This window comes from Octodon degus, unplaced genomic scaffold (genome assembly GCF_000260255.1).
Source record: "Octodon degus isolate 3935 unplaced genomic scaffold, OctDeg1.0 scaffold00050, whole genome shotgun sequence".
Taxonomy (NCBI): domain Eukaryota; kingdom Metazoa; phylum Chordata; class Mammalia; order Rodentia; family Octodontidae; genus Octodon; species Octodon degus.
The window spans coordinates 9,181,331-9,203,087 of record NW_004524626.1 but is presented as its reverse complement, the minus strand read 5'-3'; the positions used below and the strand labels follow the sequence as shown (position 1 = coordinate 9,203,087).

General features: G+C 57.8%; 1 protein-coding gene across 1 annotated transcript in view; it reads left to right on the top strand.

Moving 5' to 3' along the window:
- Positions 1–6: 6 nt before the first annotated feature.
- The window catches only part of Ptprs (protein tyrosine phosphatase, receptor type S), a 74,939-nt gene continuing 53,188 nt past the window's right edge, over positions 7–21,757 (top strand). The window contains exon 1 of the mRNA XM_023716804.1: positions 7–117. The gene's annotated coding sequence lies outside the window, so the exon portion shown is untranslated. The remainder of the gene's footprint in view (positions 118–21,757) is intronic.

The following is a 21,757-nucleotide window of genomic DNA, read 5'->3' as shown; positions in this document are numbered from 1 at the left end:
CCGGCGCGCGCACGCCGCGAGCCGCTGGCGCTCGGGGCTCCGCTCGGATCCCATGCAACAGCCAGGATGTGAAGCGGGGCAGAGCCGGGGGAGCCCAGCCCAGCCAGCTTGCTGCAGGTAAATGCAAAAAAAAAAAAAAAAAAAATCATGCAATGGATTGTAAGAAAGAAAGAAAGATATGCAGGCGCTCGGGTGGGGGCGGGGGCGTCGCGGCTACGGAGCGGGCAGCGCGCCGGCTTTGTGCTCCGGGCCATTGTGCTCCGGGGTGTCTGCCGCACCGGGGTGCGCGCCCGACCGTCGCCGGCGAGGCCGGGACCGAGCGGGCCGGGGTCTCCCGGGGAGGCAGCACGCGCCCCGGGCCCGCGGCGTTGGACGCTGCCCAGCGCCGCCCGGCGGCTGCACCACCCTGGCTGCGGGCGAGGACGCGCGAGGTGTCGCCTGCAAGGGGTCCTCGGGCGGGTCCTGTGGGGGGTTGGCTGGGAAGCGCGCGGCGTGGAGCCTGGGACTGGGGTCTTCAGGTGGTCACCTGGCCGGGAATCCCAGGGCCACTGTTCCTCTCCAGATCCCCTCCCCAGGAGACTCGGGCTCTGTGCGCCCTGCGGGGAGGGGCCGCCCCTCAGGAACCCAGGCCTGGCCTCACCCTTCTACCTCCGCGGCGCCCCCTCCTCTCCAACTCCCCCCAGCCTCCTGAGCGCTGGGAACCTGAGCTCCGGCTCCCCGGGACTCCGGACACACAGGGGCGCGCTCCCGGCACCCCGACTTTATCCTCTCCCCTCTCACGAGGGGTCTCCGCGGGGATCCCGGGGGACGGGCAACCGCCCCACTGCTCTGCTTGGCCCGAAGCCCCCCTTTGGGGCGGGGGGGGATGGGTAGTGACGTCATCGGGGGTGGGGCGGCTAGATCCAGGTTGCTGGGGACTGGGGGCGCTCCGGGAGGGGACCCCCGCCCCCGCCCAGTTTGCGGCGCCTTGCGCAGCTTTGGCCAAGTTCGCCTCTCTTTCTGGGAATTTCCAGAATGTAGGATGCCCCCCCACCTCCCCTTCCTCAAAGCCAGTGCACTTTTCCCACCCCCATCCCCTTAATGTGGGGAACACCCTCCTTCTTGAACTGCTGCTTTCCAGAATTGTCAAATGGGGGAACCCCACTACCACCACCATAAACTAGTCTATTTAAAGACACACCCCCAAAACCCCGAAACCTCCTTTTTCACCCTTTCCTCATCTAAGACCCTCCTCTAGCGGCCCCCCGAATCTGCAGTATTAGAGAATGCTTCGCTTTCTACAGCTCTTCCTCAAATTCAGGGAGCCCCCAAATGAGCCCCCCTCATATGAAACCCTCTCTTCTGCGCCCTTTCTGGGGGCTGCATCCCGTCCTCCTCCTCCTGGCTCAGCCGGGATTCCCTTGTCACACCGTCTCAGTCTTAGGGGGGTCCCCAATCTAAGCATCTCATCCACCCCCCCAAGAAGAACAGCGTGGGCAGCGCAGCTGTAAAGGGGCATCTGAGATGGCAGCGTCCAGGCTGAGCGCTGTGGGCTCTGCGAACCCAGACAAAGCCACAGGGTCTTCCAGGGTCCCCAGGATGGAGAACCCATCCACTCTGGGACCCTTTCTTCCTCCACCCACACTTTGGCTTCTTAGATTCTGGCTCTTGAATGTCCCCATCGCTGCTGTCCCTGGGGCTTAGGGAAGGACCCTTCCCTGTTTGAGGTGCCTGTCCCCCCACAGTACCGCTTTCTGCTGCCTGCCTGTGCCTCTAGTTGGGTGACACCAGCTGCCACCGCCTGAGCTTGGAGCCTTTATTAATGGCCCAGGGACCCAGCCATTTGCATAGCGCCCCTCCCCCCACGGGGTCCCTTCCTTTGTGCCCCCTCCCCCTGCCAGTCTCACTGCCTTCTGTCCCTCTCCTCTCTCTCCTCCTGTGCCAGCTGATACTTTGGCGATGGCAGGCAGGCAGCTGGGGCTGGGGGTGGCTGTCTCCTGCCCTCAACTCCCAGAGCCCACGGGCCTGGACCCTGGGCTCAGCTTCTGCATCCCTGTGCCCCAGGGCGTTCTCGAGGTGTCCCCACCTGCTTTCTCCCCACAGCTGCCTCCTTTCTTTCCTGCCCTGTCCCCCCGGGCCCGGGGGCACCTTCACTATGACAGTGCACTTCTGTGTGGTGCCAGCCTTCCCCCAGTGCCCAGAGGGACACTACCCGATGCGGGCGATGGCACTGGGACTTGTTATAATTGGGCCCAAGCAAACACACCGTGGCGGGAGGCCCGGCCCGCCTGGTGAGCTCATGTGCTTTTTCTGTCCTTACCACCCTGGCCAGGGCGATGACATCGGCCCCCCAGGGGGCGACAGGCTGGCATTGTGAGTGGTCACCCCGAGGAGATGCCTTCCATCCCCAGAGGCAGCGTCCTGGCTGGCACCTCGCTCCTGTGGGACGTGGGGGATGGGCACCCTGAGTTGCCGGGTGTGGCCACACTGCTCCTGGGGTCCCTGTGCCCTGCGGCCCCTCTGACCTTTGTGTGTGGTGAGTGCACAGAAAGCAGACATTCAGACCCAGCTTTGCTGCTGCCTGGACAGAATGAATTGGGCTTTGATCGCCGTCGTGTTCCTCACCCTTTTGGAGGAGGCAGGGAGGGCTTTATTTTGTCCCCACTTCCCAAAGGACTCCAGCTACCCATGTCCCTCTTGGTGGCCCACAACTTTTCCCTTCAGGCCTGGGCTCTTGCGGGTCTTGGAAGCCTAGTGGGCCTCACATATTGAGTTGGCGCATCACAAAATGAGGGGACAGGTCTGGAACTGTCACCGTCCACCCGGTTTCCTCTCTGTGTCACACAGAGCTCAGGCTCAGCCTGGGGCTCGGGACTTGGATGGGGCAGAGGCAGTAGCTCTGTCTCAGCTTGGCTGGGATGGGGCTTGGCGCTCCTCCCTACCCCGGGGGTCTGTGGAACAGCGTTGCCCAGGGAGACCTGTGGCTTGGGCGGCAACTGGGACCGAACTGCCGCCGTGATGGCCAGTGTGCCGGCCAGGATGTGTGGTGGAGGTGACGGCACTCGGTGGCCCGGAGTTCACCTGTCTGCTGTTCTAGTGGTGCACGTGGGGAAGGAGAGGGCGTTGAGAGAGTTCAGGATGGGGGTGAGCCAGGAAGAGAACCCTAAAAATAAAGTCGGGTATTTATAAACCCAGCGGGCTTGGGGGATAATTGGCAAAGCTGAGTGTTTTGTGCAAAGAGCGGTCGCTGCTTCCCCCACCCTATTAGGCTGCGCCTGTGGCGTAGACCAGAGCCAGGGAGACTCTGGGATAGGGCATGGGGTTGGGGTGCAGTGTCAGCTGGGGCCCTTTCTTTGGGTCCCCTGTGGGTCTGGGACGGGACACTGCAGGGCTTCCCTGCCTTCCCCAATCATAGGGAACAGCAAACCCTGTGCCTTCCGCCCTTCCTTGTCCTTCCTGTGACAAAAGATCAGGGGGAGAGGGAGACCCCTAAGGGTCCCCAGGGCTGAGCTGAAGGCAGGAGCCACCTGGGACCGACACAAAGGCATGTTTGGGGCACAGATTCTGGGGCCTGGCAGCCCGGCGCCTCCTCCGCCTTCTCCTTGCCGGCACCCGGGCGCCGCAGGCTCCGGGGACTGAGTGGGAAGGGCTGGGGTTGTGGCGCGAATGTAGGTTACTCTGTCACCAGGGGGCACTTTGAGGTCCGGAATTAGGGCCACGACCACCGGGAGAGAATGGGATGGGTGTGGGAGCCACTTTCCCTTGCTCTCAAAAGGGCAGCCCAGAGGGGCCAGGGCCTGCTGCCCCTGACCCCCGAGGCGTGGGTGTTGTGTCTGTGTGGCTCTCCGCTCCCCGCCTCCCTCCCTTCCTCTTGGTCTTTGGAGTACTGGGAATCAAACCCAGGGCCTTCACACTGAGTTCCATCCCAGCCCCCCTTTTTATTTCAACACAGGGTCCCACCAAGTCACTACACAGACCCTCCTGTCCCAGACCCTCCTGTCTCAGCCTCCCTCAGCACACTCGGCCTCCCTTTTCTTGAATTGAAGGCAAGATACTCCAGGCAGTCGTCCTGGGTACAGAAGGGGCTAGGTGGAGCTCCGTGGTGGTGAGTGCTTGCTTGCCGGGCACCCGCAGGGTTCATTCCCAGCACCACTGAAAAAGAAAGAAAGGAGGGGGAAAAAAAAAGCCAGACGCACCATTTCTGTCTGTCTCTGGCTGATATTTCAGAGGTGCTGGGGGGGAGGGGGCTTGCGTGGGGGATTTAAAAAAATCAATTGGCTTACGCTTGTGCAAAGGCGAAAATTAACGAGCGGATACCGGTGACTCACGGCCAGGCCCTGACTTTCAGATCGCTTTATTTTTGTCTTTCTCTCTTTTTTTTTCTTCTCGTTCCTCCTCTTTCTCGCCCCTCCTCCGTGTGCTGCCATCCCCCCATCCCCCAGGCCGGATCTGCCATCGCTGCCCCCCAGATCCCACTGGGCTGGGGCTCAGAGCTGGGGTGTCCGGGTCAGAAAGACACCTTCCCTGCCGCCTCTTTGGGGACTGGCTGCCCGGGATAGCCCTTCTGCTACCTGGGTGGCCCCTGACTCTTTTGAGTTTTATTTTTGTCTTCTTTATTTTATTTTTATCGTTGTTCTTCTACCTGTTCTAGGAAAACCAGGCTTTTTTTTTTTTTTTTTCTTCCTGCCTCAGCCTCCCCAGCGCTGGAGTGACAGATGAGCACTGTCACCCTCCTCTTCCTGGCCTATTTCTCTTCTTCCTTCCTCTCCCCCGCTGTGACCTCACCTCTGTCCCTTGTCCGCAGAGCAGTGACAAATCCCACACAGAGCCAGCTGCCACCTGTGCTGTGCAGGGCAGGCCAGGCTGTTCGACCTCTCTGGGCTTTCTTTGCTCTGAACTAACTGCACAGTGCAGTCATGGCTGGATTCAGAGTGCGAGGCCTGCGCCTCCCAGCGGCTCTGCCCATCTTTCTGTTCCTGTGGCTGTCTGCCTGGGTCCCAGGTGACCCGGTTGGTGCTGGGGGCCTGGCAGGCTGAGCGGCAGCTGGCAGAGGGGCAGGGAGATGCTGCGTTGTGGGGCTGTCGGGTGGGTAATTGAGCGTTAGTGGAAAAGCAGGGGTTCTGGGGAAGGGGCGGCTGCAGTCTGCATGTGTGTAATTTAATGTCTCGTATAATTAACCCCCATGATTAGCAAATGAGGGGTGGGGGTGGGAAAAGCAGCACTGACTTGGGGTCTGTGCCCTGCTTTGGGAGCTCGCAGGAGGAGAAAATCTGCTGCCTCCCCAGCCTGCTGGCCTTCTTAGAGTTGGGGCTACTGTGGGAGAGGGGAAACTGAGGCACAGAAGGAAATCTACACAGGCTCAAATCACATATCCTATAAGCGAAAGCACAGGCAATCTACTCAAGCATTTTGGATGCCTGAATTCATTCATTCATTCATCCATCCATTCATTCATTCATGCTTCTTTCTGTACTGGGGTTGGCACCTAGGGCCTTTGCCCCAGCACTTTTTATTTTTACTTTTGAGACAGGGTCTCTCTTAAGTTGTCCAAGCAGGGCTCATCCGTGCGACCCTCCTGCCTCAACCTCCCAAGCCCTGGGCCTTGCTTTTTGATCTGCTCATCTGCAGCCCCCCTTCCTGCATTGGCTTCCCAGCAGCCCCTCCATGGGGTCCAGCGAGTGCGGCAGGATGACTCAGCCGCTGGAAACTGGGGCGTTCCCCGTCGCTGACTGCCTAATCAAGGCCGCCCCACTTCTGCGGCGGCAACAGCACCAGGCCAGGCTCCTGGAGGGAGCTGAACTGTGGGGAGCCAGGAAAGTGGGCGGGGAGGGCAAGTGGTACTGCAGTGACCCCAGGCTGAAGCTCCCCATTTTCAAGCCCCTGGTGGGACAGAGGCAGAGTTGGGGCTGGCGCGGGCTATGCGCCCCATTTCCCAGCCTGGTGGGCAAGCAGCCTGTGTCCCCTGATGCGTTCTCTCAGGCTGCCTGTGTGGAAGAGCTGCTGCTGAAGAAGCTGGGAGCCAAGCCTGGTGCAGTGGAGCACGCCTGTCATCCCACACGCGGGAGGCTGAGGCAGGAGGAGCCCAAGTACCAGCCCAGCCTGGGCCACTGAGTGACTTAGAGACCCTGTCTCAAACTGAAAACTAAAAACGGCTGCAGAAGCCCTGGCTCAGGGTCCTGGGCTCCATCCTCAGTGCCGCAGGAGCTGGCAGAGACCTGGGAGCCAGACCCCGCTATGCTGCTTCCCTGCAGCAGTGCCTTGGGCTTGTGATGCAGCCACTCTGTGCCTCAGTTTCCCAATCTGTAGCAGGGGTCTGTGGACCTCCTCTCCCTTGTCACAGAAACGGTGACAGGCAGGCAAGCTGGTCATCCTCCTGCTGCCAGGAGGGCAGCTGACTCCCTTCCTTCGTCTCCCCCATCCCTCCTCTCTTGTTTCTTTTTTCTTTAAAGATTAATTTATTTATGTATTTGGTACAGGGTCTCACTACACAGCTCGGATTCACAGTGATCCTCCTGTCTCAGCCCTCCCAGTTCTGGGATTACAGATGTGCGCCGCCACACCTGGTTTCAGTAGCTGCCATGGCATAGGGCTGGCATGGCATGCGGTACCGGGGATCAAGCCCGGGTCCTTGCCCTTGCCAGGCAGGTGCTTAGACCACCAAGCTATCTTCTCAACCCTCATCTTTCTCTTTAAAGTAAAAGCAAAACTATTATCAGGGCCACTGCCATGAGCTCACAGGGCCAGGCCCATCTTGTCCTTGGACCCAGAACCTGCCATGGAGAGAGTCCTCGAGTCAGTGAGATGAATATTAGGTGTGTGTTGCCGCCAAGCGGACAGGGGAACCGGGATTGGGGACCCTGAAAAGGTGGGAACTGCATGACTTTGCCCACCGGGGCTGGCACCTAGCTGTGCACAGGAAGTTGGGCCGACAGGACCCCAGGCCGAGGGGGACACTAAGGCAGGAAGATGCAGCAAGGACGACATTCCCAAGCCCCACATGCTGGCCACTGATTCCACAGCTGGTGTGGCCAGGGCTCCCTCCAGGCTCCAAAGGCAGATGGCTGAGGCTTCTAGGGAAAACTAGGAATCCAGACCCACGTGCACTTGTCCTGTCTCACAGCCATGGGTCTCGGTTTCTTAAAACACCAAATGACACAGGAGGTGGAAATCTGGCTCCTGTGGGGCTTCTTCTTCCTTTGTGTTTTTTGTTTTGCCTCACTGAGTTGAACCCAGGGCTCCATCCCCAGTCCTTTTAAAATTTTATTTGGGGACAGGGTCTCACAAAATTGCTCAAACTTGCCCCCTTCCTAATTCAGCTTCCTAGAGGTCTAGGAGTGTGTGGCCACACCCAGCTCCTGCAGGCGGAGACCCCTTCCTTTTCTTCCACCTGTCACGTGGCCTCTTTTGCCTTCATAGGCCTCAGTTTCCTGGTCTGCAAAGTGGGTTTCCAGGTCTTACAGCTGCCTGGTGATCCCGAGGCACTGCGTGCAGGTGCTGGCTGGCTGGCTGGAGCCGCTCTGATTAGATTAATCTTGGCCGCCAGGAGAGACCTGATTTAAATTAAATGCCATGCATAGGCCACAGCCACGCGCTCCTCCTCTTCCTCCTAGAGCAGCTGTGTGCTGCTCTGAACGCCCCAGCCTGGACTCCTAATGCTGCCCCTTTCCCAGTTATGGAAGGTGACCCTCTTGTGCCCCCCCCAGCCTTGGTTTTCTCATCTGTGAAATGGGGCTGAGTCTCTCCAGCCACCCCAGTGGAGAGGTGCTGGGTGCCCATGACTCCTCTGCCACCTGCTCAGGTGCTCAGGGACTTGGGGTGGTTGTGGGGACTGGGCCTGAGAGGACAGTGAGGCCCCAGGCCACCCTGTGCTTCCCAGTTCACCCCAGAGCAGCCCTGGGAGGTGGCAGCTGTCACCTTATCCTGCAGACAGGGACACTGAGGCCTGGAGAATACATTGCCCAGGTTGGACTCCAACCTGCAGCCCTCCTGCCTCAGCCCCCTGCAGTGCTGATCGCAGGCCTACAGCACCACATCTGGCTCCTGACAGTCTCTGTACCCCACTTTGTGGCCCTCTCCACCAGCTCCTACCTCCTGCAACCTGCCTATCACCCCAATGCTGCTGGCAGGGGGCGACAGGCACGCCCTCCCTGGGTACCTGGAGGCCAGCGCCTGCACCCGCCCTGATGCCCCAGCAAAGGTGATGCAGGGAAACTCTTCTCTCCCACCCTTGGGGAAGGGCCAGAGAGCAGCCCTGGAGCGGAGGTGCTGTGTGGTTTCTGCCACATGCTTGCCCTCTCTGGGCCCCTGGTACACCCTGAGCCATCGAGCAAAGCAGTGATGGGTGGAGGTGGCACGCACTTAAACCAGGATGAGGGGCCCAGAGACAGCCCCTGCCATCTCCAGTGTCCTTAGGAGAAGCCCAGAGGGCTGTGTACCTCAAAAAGTGCTCAGCGCAGGACGAGATGAGTTGAAGCCTGAGCCAGAATGGGCTGGGCCTCCGCAGGGTTGAATTTGACCCTCAAAGAGTACAGATTCTAGCTGGGCGGGGTGCCACAGGCCCGTTACCCCAGCACTTTGGAGGCTGATGCAGGAGGATCCTGAGTTCAGAGCCCAACCTGGTCACCTCAGTGAGATCCTCTCTCAAAATAAATAATAAAAAAGGCCGGGATGGAGCTCAGAGAGAAGGCCCTGGCTTCCACTCCCAGTATTGAAGGAAAAAAGGAAAAAGAATAGCGTCAAACCCTTTTCCATCACCGGCACTGATGCACCATGGGGCATGGCAGCTCAGCCGGGAGAGCTGGTGGGGTCGCAGGCACAGCCTCGGCTTTGCGGGGAGCTTGGGGTAGTGGCAGGGGGTGGCTGGGGTCCCCGCTGCCGAGGTCATTAAGATTCTCCCTGTATCCCTGCATCCTCACGCTCAGTCGAGGAGAGGCGATTTCTTGCTGAATTCAATTAATGAGCCTATTAAAAACTATTTATTTTCCCTGACAGTTGTTTATGGAGGAGAAGGAGATGAATTGGCCCAGGTCCCCGCCTGGCAGCGGGGAGGCGGGGTGGGGGACGCCGGGCATCCCGGCCCAGGGCCGCGGAGCCACTGTGCACTTTGGGCGCTCATGGTGGAGTTCGGCCAGGCCCACTTCTCAGGACCTGTGTGAGCCGTCACAGTTGGGGCAGAGCTTCTCAGATGCACTGGTTTGAAATCTAAGTCATGGCCCCTTGGCCATCCCATGTTTCTAGTGGGTCCCCCAACAGTCCTTTGTGTCCTTTGTTCTATACAACTTGGACTCCATGATTTTTATCAGAGCGCTTGGTCACTAGGGACAAGAAGGAAGGCATTTCCTGGTATCCCTTGCAGCTGTCTGTGCCATCTGATTCATTCTGGAATAAATGAACAGGATTTCCTGGAAATGCCTTTAAAGAGAAATGGTGTGGAAAAAAAAAAGAGAGAGAGAAATGGCGTGGGTCCTTACACCTCCCACCTGGAATGTGGAGATGATGGCAGGTGCTCAGGCAGCCAATTGGGACTGTGAGGCAGGTGTTCTGGGTAAGAATGGGGAGGGAAGGAGATGCAGAGAACCTGGGCCCTGATGGTACACACCAAATAGCCCTTCAGGGCCAACCCGGGGGCTTGTTTTATGTAAGGAGAGATACCACTTCTCTCTTGAGAGTTTCTTGGCACGTGCGCGTGGATGTCACACAGGAACGCTGGGACAGTGCTCTTTAAGATGCGGCTCTTTGCTCTCCAGAGCCTCCTCTCTGTCCCTGCTGGTAGCTGCCTGCAGGACCCATTCTGCCTCCTCCTCTCCCCTTCTACCCCACTTCCCTCTGCTTCTGCTGAGCTGCCCCGGGGCCTTTGCGTGGCTTGTTGGATTTGCGAGGCCAGCACAGTCACAGCTGCCAGCCTGCCGTTCTCTGGGTCAGTTTTTGTTTTTCTGAGACAGGGTCTCGCCAGGTATCCAAAACTGGCCTTGAACTTGAGGCCATCCTCCTGCCTCCCAGCGCTGGGATGACAGCGGTGCTGCCAGGCCAGGCCGAGTCTCCAGGTTGCCTCCTCACGACCCTATTTTGATCCGCAGGACAGCTGTCTTGAGTTCCCCCAGCCCTAGCTGGCTCTGCCAGAGCACCCCCAAGCCCCCAACCTGGTCCCATGTCTTGGTGCCCGTGCCGGTTGGGGGTGCCATCCCTGCCTGGCTGATCCTCTGGTGCCCACAGCGGCACTGGGCTCGGGGGGCTCAGGGTTCTGTACTCCCAGGTCCCCTTTTTCGAGCGGGAGACCAGTCCTCGAGCCCCAAGCAACTGGAGCTCCACACTCCCCTTGCCCTTCATGGAGTGGCCACTGGGCCCCGCTTGTCCTCCGCTGCTCTTCCGCCGCCCCCGTATCCTCACCTCGGCCTCCAGAAATAGCTGCGCCCAGAGTTCCGGCTCTGCTGCCCACGCCGGGGCCTCCCCTGTCGGAGCGTCGCTGGCTACGCTGCTGTCTTAGTCGTCAGCCCCAAGGCAGCTGCACATCCCCAGCCACCTCTGTGCGCCGCTCCGCTGGGGACCCTGACGGTGGCTGTGGTTCACCCCGGGAAGGCCTGGGCTGTGGTCCATGGGGCCACTGCATAGGGGTGTCTCTCTCTGCCTGTGGGGCTGGTGCCCTGGGGCGGCAGGGCTACATACAATGCTCCGTGCCTCAGTTTACTCATCTGCTGTGTGGGCATCCCAGTTTCCTGGGGGTGGTATCTGCCCAGGAGATGTGAGCTAGCCTGTGTTTCCCTCCACCATCTCCAAAATGGCCTTGTGGCTAGCAGCCTGATCCAGATGGCCTGTGTTTCAGTCCTGGCCCCAGTGCTGTGTGTTGTGTTCTGCCACTCTGGGCCTCAGTTTCCCCACCTGTAAAAGGGACAGCGTGTTAACTCGGACCTCCCAGCACTCTCAGGAGGGCCTAGCATGTTGCAGGCTGTGCAGGGCTGGTAACATGGTTATTTGCTAATAGTTAACCAGAGCCGTGGGTGCATACACTGGTGGTCCCATCTCCGTGGGAGGCTGAGGCAGGAGGATTCCAAGTTAGAACTGAGCCTGGGCAAGTTAGTAACTTTGAGAGATCCTGCCTCAAAATAAAGGGCTGGCAGTGGCACTCAGTGCCTAGTACCAGGGCAGGGTAAAGCCATTAGTTGCCCCATGCCACCCCCCAGGGAGAGCCTGAGGGTGATGTTCACCCAGCCTGGCATCTTGAGCTTCGAGGCTCGACACCAAGGACTCAGGCCCCACAGCAGCCGCCCCTGCTTCCGTCTGTGCAGCAGGTGGCAGAGGCCTGGGCCAAAGGCACAGATGGGGACAGGAAGGGCCAGGCCCGAGTGGGCGAGGTTGCTTCCGCCACCAGCCCCCAGCAGCAGCCACTTGGCTCGAGGCCACCAGCCCTAGGCCACAGGAGCAAGGGTTCCTGCTCCAACCTGGGCACTGGGCACTGCTGGGAGCTGGCAGGGACAGGGGCAGAGTTGGGGGCGTGCGCTGTGCCCAGGGAGGGACCAGATGCCCAAGCAGCACATTGCCATTGTGAGGTTGTGGGGACGAGGTTGAGTGACACTGTCGGGGTGGATGTGTGCAGAGTGTGGCCCTGGGGTGGGCCTGGGGCTGGCCAGGGTGTGCACAGTGCAGGAGCCGCTCCTGTGTGTCAGTCAGCAAACGCGCAAGGCTAGGCAGGCACCCAGACATTGCCAGAGGTTCCCTGGCTCCCTCAGAGCCCCTGGAAGGAAAATCCTGCTGCACAGAGGAGCTGCACCGGTGCCTGGCAACCAGGGAACAGGGCCATGCTCAAACCCCCAATTGTCTACTCTGGGCCAAGGGTGATTCTGAAAAGCTGGGACTGGAACGCAGAACACGTGGCTGGGGCTGCCTTGTGTCATCCTGTGCTGTAGGGAGCTCAGGAGAGAAACATTCAGAAATTTCTGTTAGAAGAAGAAAAAAGCCAAGCATGGTGGCGCATGCCTGTCATCCCAGCACCCCTATAGGAGGCTGAGGCAGGAGGGTGGCGAGGCCGAGCACGGTAGTGACTTGGTGAGGCCCTGTCTCCAAATAAAAGGGCTGCGGGTGGCGCTCAGCACGAAGGCCCTGTGTTCAGTCCCCAGTACTGGAAAGAAAGCACACGAAAGCCCGCTTTGCGCAAGCAGAATCTTGTGTAATCAGGGTGTTGTTCGTTCCTTGTGGTTGGTGGGCTAAGATTGCGGTGTGTCCTGAACTCAGGGAAAAGAAGCCCCCAGATGAGTGATAGAGAGGGGACGCTCCTGGGTGATGGGGAGGAGGGGAGGAGGTGGCAGTGGCCTGAGGTGCGCCGGTTGAATAGGAGTTCCCTGGGCAGCCAGCAGAGGGCAGGGTGTTCCAGGTGAGACCCAAGGTGACATCCATGCCTCCCTCCATGTCCAGCCAGGCCAGTACATAGTAGGTAGGCCGTCTGGTTCGTCACAAGATGTACCATCGGGGTCAGTTTTTGAGCTGGTGGCCAGAAGGTAATTAATTGCTTGGGAAGTGGGCAGTGTCCCCTGTCCCAGGCACGAAAGACGGTGCGTGGGTGTTGCTTTCTGCTGATTGCATTGAAAAAGACCCAGGATCTCTGTAGCCCCTCAGCTCCTCGTCCAGGAGGCTAAGGAGGCTCCATCCCCAGACACACAGTAGGTGCTCAGCTCAAAAGGTAGAGAAACCCAAACCAAACTGGCTGTAGTGAAAAGCATTTGAGCTGCTTGGCTGTCGTAGCTGAAGACAGCAGCTTATTTGAGGATTCCAGCTTCAGGTATGGCTTGATCCGGGCGCTCCAGCTTGGAACCACTAACAGAAGATGAAAAACAAAACCTAGAAAGATTGAGGTTGTAGGCTGGGGCCACCTAGCCCAGGGGACTCAAGCTGTGTGCTGATGCACAGCCCAGGTTGCTCGGGCTGGGAAGGGGGTGACTTTGCTTTACTGGGTAAACTGAGGTTCGCAGAAGAGACTTGCTTAGGGCAGGTGGCACTGTGGCGACAATGACACAGCCATCCCCAGGGGCTGCGCTGCTCTTGCTGCAGGGCCTCTCTACCCACCCAGAGGCACCACCTGGGTGGTCAGAACATTCTCCAACCACAAGGAAGACATCACAGGGGATGGGAGCCTGACCTTGTCTAGAACTGAGTGGTGCCCCCCCAGCTGGCAGCCTTGTACCTCCTTGCCTGGTCTCCTGCACCTCGGCCTCAACTGCCCCAGCGCCGTCGCCCTTGCCCCAAGTGGCATCTGTGCCTGCTACCCAGAACCCGAGTGGGGTGTGTTAGAAAATCATCCTTTTTTTTTTTTTCCTGAATGGTTGTTGCAGGGCCTTACCATGCAGCTCGGACTCGTACTGATCCTCCTGTTTTCAGCCTCCCCCGTGCTGGAATTACAGGCATGTGCCACTTGCCCAGACTCGGTGGCTGGCTCAGCGCACCCTGGGGGCAGGGCTGGCATGGCATGTGGTGCTGGGGATCGAACCTCAGTCCCTGTGCTCGCCTAAGCAGGCGCTTTAATCCACTGAGCTATCTCGCTGGCCCCGTAGGGAATATTCTTACATCGCTGGTATTCTTCTGGCATTAGCAAAAGCAGGGCTGTTGATCTCTCCTTCCCCACACGTTCTGTGCCCAGTACTCTGTGCTGGGCTGCGTCACCGGATGGGACGTGTGGGGCTGGGAGCTCCTTTTGCAGGGCTGCGTGCTATTCTGTAGGGTGACCAGTCCCTCCCGGCTGAGTGGCCTGGTCTGTCCTCCGCCTTCCTGTGCTATGAGCCCCAGGCCATCTCTGTACGGTGCGACGCGGGTTGGACTCTTTTGCACCAGGTACAGAGCATCTGCAGCTTCCGCCCTGCCTCCCACCGGGCACGAGCCTGGGCGCCCCCATGGTGCTCCACAAGGACAGGAAGATTTTTTTTTTTCTCTTTTTGAGACAGAGTCTGGCCATGCAGCTCAGGCTGGCCTTCAGATTGCGGGTCTTGAACTCGCAACGATCCCCCTGCCTTAGCCTCCCAAGCGCTGGGCTTACAGGCGTGCGCCATCAGGCCTGGTGACAGGAAGATTTCATCTCTCCTCTGTCATGACTTTTCCCATGCTCTGGCCCCAGCCTCCACCCAGAGGAGGGTCAACAGGACAAATGTCCCCCATGGTCATTCTGCCCCCTTTGGACCCACGACCCTACGGGGGCAACTGGAGAGCCAGAGGTGGGTGTCTACTGAGCACCTGTTTTATGTCGGGTGCTGGTTCAGGTGCGGGAAAGAGACAGGGGAAATGCTCCCCTTGCAGGTGGGGACATCATCTTTTCAGCTACTCGGGAGGCTGAGGCAGGAGGGTTGTGTGTTCGAGGCCAGCATGAAGAACTTAGTAGAACCCTGGCTTAAAAAGTGCTGCTGGGCATGTTGGCACTGCCTATAACCCAGCACTAGGGAGGCTGAGGCCAGAGGATCGCCCTGAGTTCAAGACCAGAGTGAGATCCAGTCTCAAAAAACTAAGTAAAATAAAAAGGGCTGGGTGAGTATTTCAGCTACAGATTCAGGAGAGGCACTCCATGCAGAAGCCCTGAGGAGGACAAGCCGAGGTGTGCAGTGCAGGAGGTGGACGCAGAGGGGGAGGAGGGGATGGGGATGGGCAGAGGGGACTGAGTAGGCCCAGGCAAGGGACCTAGGCTGGGACTTGGAAAGCTTGGTTTGCGGCACAGCATGCTGAGCCCAGAGAGGTTAAGGCACTTACCCAAGGTCACCCAGCACACAGTGGAGACCTGGCTCTGGCAGCTGTTGCTTTTTAGTGCTTTCCAGGCTGCCTTGGCTAGAAGCTGCGCACCCCGCCCCCCACTCACTCCACTCCCAGGGCCTGGCGCCAGCTGGTGCCTTATGCCAGGGGTCTTAATGAGGGCTGCACCCCACTGTACAGCCAGGGTTGCTTCTGCCTCTGTCTCTGTCTCTGTCTCTCTCTGCACCCCCCCTTCCCTCCCACTCCCATTAATGAAGGAAAAGGAGCGGGAGGGATGAGCAAAATTATATACACACGAACATCCAAAAATTAGTTTAGGATCCAGGCCAAGAACCACTTGCGCTTGGCCAGGCATTGTGGGTAATTCATCGCTGATTACCATAAAAGCCATAGCGTGGCTGACAGGCGGCTGCGGGGCTTTTGTTTAAGATTCTGATGAATATATAATCCCTCTCCCCACCTCAGCCCATGGGTCCCCTGCCCGTTCTGTCCTCTTCCCGCTACTCAGCCTGGCCCCATGAAGGTGTCCACTGCCTCCCCAGGGGCTGGTGCTGGGGAGCTGGGCTCGGCGTTCGAGGCCCACCCCGTCCTCTCGGGTCACTGGCCTGCTGCTGCAGCCTCTCTAGAGCCGGGTCCCTGGCTTCCTGGGCCAGCCCCTTGGCGTGTTTCTAGAGCTCCTGTGGTTCCCTTCGGCCCTCAGGGGTCAGGGACACTGCCTTGGCAGCTTCTGGGAGGACAGATGATCAGCAGGACATAAATGCGTGGTTAGAGAAGCACACACTAAAACATTAGAGAAACTTTAGCTAAAATACTAAGCTGGTCACATCTGAGGTAGCAATGTGGGACCCCAGAACTCTTGGGAGAATGGTAGATGGCCCCTATCTGCTTCATCCTCTCTCCTCATTTGTGGTACTGACAAGTGGAACCTAGCTCCACCCCAAACTCCATCCCTAGGCTTTTTTTTTTTTTTTTTTTGTATTTTAGGGAAATAAAACACCCCTACAGGGTGTTCAGGGTCTCACTACCAGATCGGACTTGTAGTGATCAGCCTGTTTACAGCCTCCCAAGAGCTGGGATTACAGGCGCGCGCCTCCACGCCCAGAGTCAATTGCCTTCTCAGTGTGCCTCGGGGGCACTCCTGTGCCTGCTTGCAGTTGCTCTAATCCACTGAGCTATTTGGCTGGAGAAATGCCTCCTAGGCATTTTGATTTTGATTTTTGATGCAGCACCTTGCTAGGTCTCTTAAGATGCCCAGGTTGGGCATCTCTTAAGATGGCTCAGTAGAATAAGCGCTTCCCTGGCAAGCGCAAGGGTCTGAGTTCAATCCCCGGTTCTGCCAAAAAAAAAAAGATGCCCAAGTTGAGCCCACCCCTGCGATCCTCCTACCTCAGCCTCCCAAGTAGCTGGGATGCCAGGTGGGAGCCTTCACACTTAGCTAGATTTTTGCTGGAAAGTACTAGTTAGTAAATGTGGCCAACATTGCCCGCTGGCTGATCCCGCTCTGCCCCATGCCATGGCCCATGCAGAATACAGTGTGGTAGTGTGTGAGGCTGTGTGCTAATAAAGTTTTATTGACAAAAGCACATGGAGGGCCAGCTCTGGTCCTGGGCTTGTTTTTGGCCAGGCACTGCCACACACCAGCACAGCTTCCTTAATGAAAGACGGGCTTTCTCTCTGTACTCCCCAAAACAGGTTTGCCACAAGCCATAGGTGCCAGCGAGTGTTTGAAATGTGGCCAGTGTAACCCAGAAAATAAGTCCTCTGTTTTTTCCCCACTTTATTCCTTTTAAATTTAAATAACCCCATGTGGTGCATGACTACCATTATGGATGGACAGTAGGGTTATCTGTGAACATCAGTACATGGGTAGATTGAGTCCTTTTGCTTAAGCATATGTAGCCTCTTTTACACACTGTTCTACATCTTGGTGTGTGTTTTATTTTTATTTTTTGCAGAACTGGGGATTGAACTCAGGTCCTCGCACTTGCCAGGCCAAGCGCTTATTCCATTGAGCTATCTCCCTGGCCCCTTGGTGTGTCTTTTAAAACCATGTTTATTCGGGTTTCTTTTCTCCTAATTGAACTCAGGACTGCGCTTGCCAGGCAAGCGCTTATTCTACTGAGCTATCTCCCCGGGCCCTCGCCTACTTTAAAATCTAGTTATTTCCAGGTGGGTGTGGTGGCGCACACCTGTAAGCGTAGCTTGGGAGGCTGAGGCAGGAGTATCCCTGTGAGTTCGAGGCCAGCCTGGGCTACAAAGTGAGCTCAAGGCCAGCCTGAACTGCATAGTAAGGCTCTGTCTCAAAAGAAGACAAAGAATAAATAAAATAAAATAAAATAAAATACACTTTCGTTGAGTACTGTAGCATATCCCTGTCATCCCAGCTCCTTGGGAGGCTGAGGCAGGAGGATGGCATGTTTTGGGCCAGCCTGGGCCCTGTAGTGAGGTCCTGTCTGAAAATAAAATAAATTAAAAGGTTTGGGGGTGGAGCTCAATGAGAGCAGCTGCCAGTTTGACTCTCAGTTCCACAAAAACAAACAGTATCTTCCAGGTCACTTTGTAACTTTATGCCTGGTATGTGGATTCTCTTTTGGAGCTCCAGCAAGAATCCTCCTGCTGCTGTATTAAGATTTCAATCTTCTTATCGGTGATTGATTTAGCCAGTCTTGAGTTTCTTCAGACCTCTCGCCCCGAGGCCTTCCAGAGCGCCACGGATGGCCTGTGCCCATCTGAGAGGTTTCCATAAGGGATGTTGGTGCGCCCAGCAGTGTAAATGGTGTCACCTGAGTGTAGGCATAAAAGAACCGATTGGCCCTTTCGGGGACTGTGCTCATAGACTTGTTCCTGATTGTCTGAGGAGGGGACTTGCTTGTTCAGAAGGGACTGGCTGTAACCACGCCGGGCATGGCTGCACACGCCTGTGATCCCAGTGTCCTGGAGGCTGAGGCAGGAGGGTCACTGCTAGTTGGAGCCCAGCCTGGGCAATGAAGCCAGACCCTGTCTTTAAAAAAGGAAGCCCCTTTGGGTCATGCGAAGGCGAGGGTGACATGGAAGTGAATCTCATGTTTAGACCCAAGGCAGCTCCATCTTTGTATGCAGATAGTCCCAAATCCACAATAATCTGAGATCCAAAACGCTTGTGGTGGTGAGACTGGGCGTGGTGACTTGCACCTGTAATCCCAGCACTTGGGAAGCTGAAAAACAGGAGGATCACTATGAGTCTGATCTGTGTAATGAGACGCTGTAGGCCCTGTCTGTACTAAATACGTTAAAACAAAACAAAACAAAACAAAACAAAACGCTTGTGGCGGTGAGCATTTCAGATTAGGGGTGATCAGCCTGTGCCAGGTTTTAGGGATTTAAGGAAGCTCTTCCAGTCTCACTAGATTATGGGCAGGGCGGGAATGCAGTGGGTACATTTATTAAACACCTACTCTGTGCCTGCCTCAGCACTCAATTCTTTCCCCAGCATAAGTGCTTTGTTTGGGGTTTTTTGAGACAGGTCTTGCTGTGTGGCCCAGGCTGGCCTCACACTCACGGCAATCCTCACACTCACGGCAATCCTCCTGCCTCAGCCTCCCAAGTGCTGGGATGACAGGCGTGTGCCACCAGGCCCCCTGTCAGTGCTTGACCAGGCTTCTTAGGTCTTGGGAAGGTCATCTGGGGCCCACATCCCACCCTCTGTCCAAACGTGCCACTTTCTTTCTGGTCACCCCTCCAGCAGCCCCCTTGTCCTCTGTGTGCTCCACTGCCCTGCGTTGCTTCAATTTCTTCTGACAAGTCCCTGACCTCTTGGCCTTTCTGATGCCCCCCCCCCGCCCCGCAACCCTTCCCTGCCCCCAAACCTCCGTGCCTCACCCTGCTGCAGTCCTTTGCCCTTTTCCCTCAGACCTGTCTCCTCCCGAGTCATCCCCACCAGGTGGCTCCTTCACCAACAGGCCTGGGACTCCCTGAGGCCAAGCGAGGGCCACCAACCTCACCCTATGACCCTAGTGCTCAGGCTGGAGCCTGGTATACAGTAGGTGCTCAATAAAGCCCCAGTTGCTGCAGGGCTGACAGCTTTCATTCCTCAGCCTGCCGAAGGAGCCAAGGACAGACAAAGGCTCCAGCCAAAACCCACTGACCCAAACTGCCAACACCTGCCACTCTTTTTTTTTTTTTTTTTTTGCAACCGGGGATTGAACTCAGGCCCTTGCACTTGCCATGGAAGCGCTTATTCCACTGAGCCATCTCCCTGGCCTGTACCTGCCACTCTTGTTATAGCCTTGTTCCAGGGGCTGCTGCTGAGCAGCGCAGCTGGGAATGCAGACCCCTCAGCAACAGTGTTTTGCGCCTGCCAGGGCTCCGCAGAGTCTCCAGAGCCCCGAGTCAGCGACAGAGTTTCTAAGTAAATTGGTTTACAGCAAAGGTGGGAGGCAGTGGAATGAGAGATTAGGTGGGGGGCGGCTGGACCTGGCTGAGGGCAGGAGCCGGAAAGCCAGGATGGATTGCGCTGAGCTCCACCGTCAGCCTTTGCTTTGCTTTTAGTTGAGACAAGGCCTTGCTTGCCAAGTTTCCCAGGCTGAGCTGGAACTTGCCACCCTCCTGCCTCAGCCTCCGGAGTGCACCACTAAGACACCCTGGCTGGCTGGCTGGGTGAAGCAGCTTCTGCCCTTGAGACTTCCGATTCAGGACCAGGTGCAGATACCAGCTGCGTGCCTTTCACTTCCCAGATCGCTTTTTGCTCCTCGTTGGCTTTAGTGGCCTGGGCGGGAGGTGACGGGGCAGTGCACAGATGGTTCCTGCTGACTTCAGTCCTGTAAGCCAGCCCCTGCTGGCCCTGCCAGGGTCTTTGCTACAACCCGTGTTGTATCGGGTCCTTGAACTTGTGATCTTCCTGCCTCAGCCTCCCTGAGATTATGTGGAGGCTGTGGTTAGCAGGTTAGCTGGATTGAGCCATGCCTAAAGGCGCGATGAATTTCTCCAGACTCCGAAGAAAGCAGCCAGGCCTGTGGGGGCTGCCCAGCAGGGCAGGCTGGGAGCTGGGTGTGCCTCGCCCTCGGTGGGCACCGTGCCGGCCACAGGGTGGCTGGCAGGCAGATGGGCCCCAGGGCTGTGCTGCCCGCGTGGGTGTGGCTGCTCCCAGCCGGTCAGCACACGTCCCTGCCCCAGGTCACACATGCCAGGCTAGGTGGGGCGGGGCCTGAGCTGCCAGGCCAGTTTTTCTTTCCCCCTCCCACTGGATGCTGGGGGTGTGCGGTTGAGTGGTTGGTGGTTCAATAAAGCCTGCCAGGACTGGGTCCTCAGAGGTGAGGAAAGCGGTGGGGGTGGGCTGAGGGTGGAGTCCCACCTGGGTGTGCCCAGGGCGCACTTTTGGCAGAGGGTGGGTTTTATGCCAGCATGGGACTAACCTGCTGGAATCGCCTGGTGACAGCTACGTCAGAAGGTGACCCTCAGGTGTCCTTCATCGCAGGGACGATGGGAAACCCACCAGTCTGCATAGGCATACGTTGGCAAATGGCCTCCCAGTTCATCAAGGAAAATAATCCAGTCACACACACAGAAAGCTGGCTGAAGCAGCTGGCCCCAGGACATTTGTGCATGCTGTCCTGGAAAGCTGGACAAGTGTTTGCCACCGCACCTGGAGACAGTACTTTTTTATTCTGTGACTGTCTCCCTGATTGTTCTGTGACTTCACGAGGGTGGGCAGGGATGCTGCCTCTGTCCCTACTACCACGGTGTCCCCAGCAGCCTGGCACATAGTAGGTCCTCACTAAATGTTTGTGGGAAGAATGAGTGGAAAACACACACGTTAGTTGCTCTCCCAGCGAAGGGTGGATTGTGGGTGATTTTTATTTTCTCCTTTGTGCTGATTTTCCCTAATTTTCTGCTGTATGTGTGTATTTTATAATTAGAAGAAAAGTTATTTTGAAAAAAATTACCCCCCAGTGTCCCAGCTGCAGGAGCTGACGTGATCAGCCGTGTGTCGCTCCCCAAGGGCAGCCTCCTCCTGGTGGTGGTGGGGGCTCTGGGTGGGCTCCTGGAAGTAGCAGCGCTACCCCTCGGGGGCTCAGGAGAACCCTGGAGTCTTCAGGTGCCTTCTTTGTTACCCTACTCCAGCGCCTTTGCCACCTGCCTGGGATCCACCTGCTTTTCTGCCCCCACCTGGACTGGCCCTGGCACCTCCACCCTGGTCCTGGCTTCGAGCACCGAGCCCAGCCCTGCCCCCGCCCCAGCTCTCCGGGGCTCCCACCTGCCTGCAGCCAAAGCCCAGGTCCTGCAGCCCACAGGACCCTGCATTGCCTCCTCTGGTGCCTGCTCTGAGCACGGGTCCTCTGGGGCCGCTTGGAGGGGGCCCTCCCGAGGTCAGTGTGCTCATCTTTTTATCCTTACCTACTAAGAACCTCTCCGGTGCCACGGCCCAGTGCTGGATGCTAGGGACAAGGTGGTGGCTGAGTATGCCTGCTCTGCGACCAGACAGCCAACATAGGGCCATCCAGGAGTCCTTCCCGCTCCGTGGTGCCTGGCCAGCCCTATGGCCATGAGGTTGTCTCCATGGAGATGTGGGCAGGGGCCAGGGAAGGCAGGGCCAGCCGGCAGGAGTTGGGGAGGCCCCTGTCACGTCGGGGCCCCTGGGTATCCCAGAGGCAGCCATCTTCCCGAGTCACAGCCCTGGGGGCCTGGCAGATGAGCTATTGAGGGCCTGTTGTAGGGGAACACAGGGTACAGGTGGGGAAACTGAGGCTCTGAGAGGCAGAGTTTCATGCTGGAGGACGCTATTTGGGGTCTCACCAGCAAGGGCCGCACTGGGTACAGAGGACAGGAGGAGCACAGAGCCACTTTGGTGGCCGCCCTGGGTGATGAGTTGGCCGGTTAGGCCCTTGCCCTTCACCACACCCAGTGGCCTCTGGCATGGGCAGCTCTGCTGTTTCCAGACAGAACAGGGTGGTTGTTTCGAGGAACCTGTCTTCCAGACTGAGCTTCCTGGCTTGAAGGGGTCACCCCCCCACCTGTACTGCACTGAGCTCCAGCCCCAGCCCTTCTTATTTTTTACTTTGAGATAAGAGTCTCGCAAAATCAA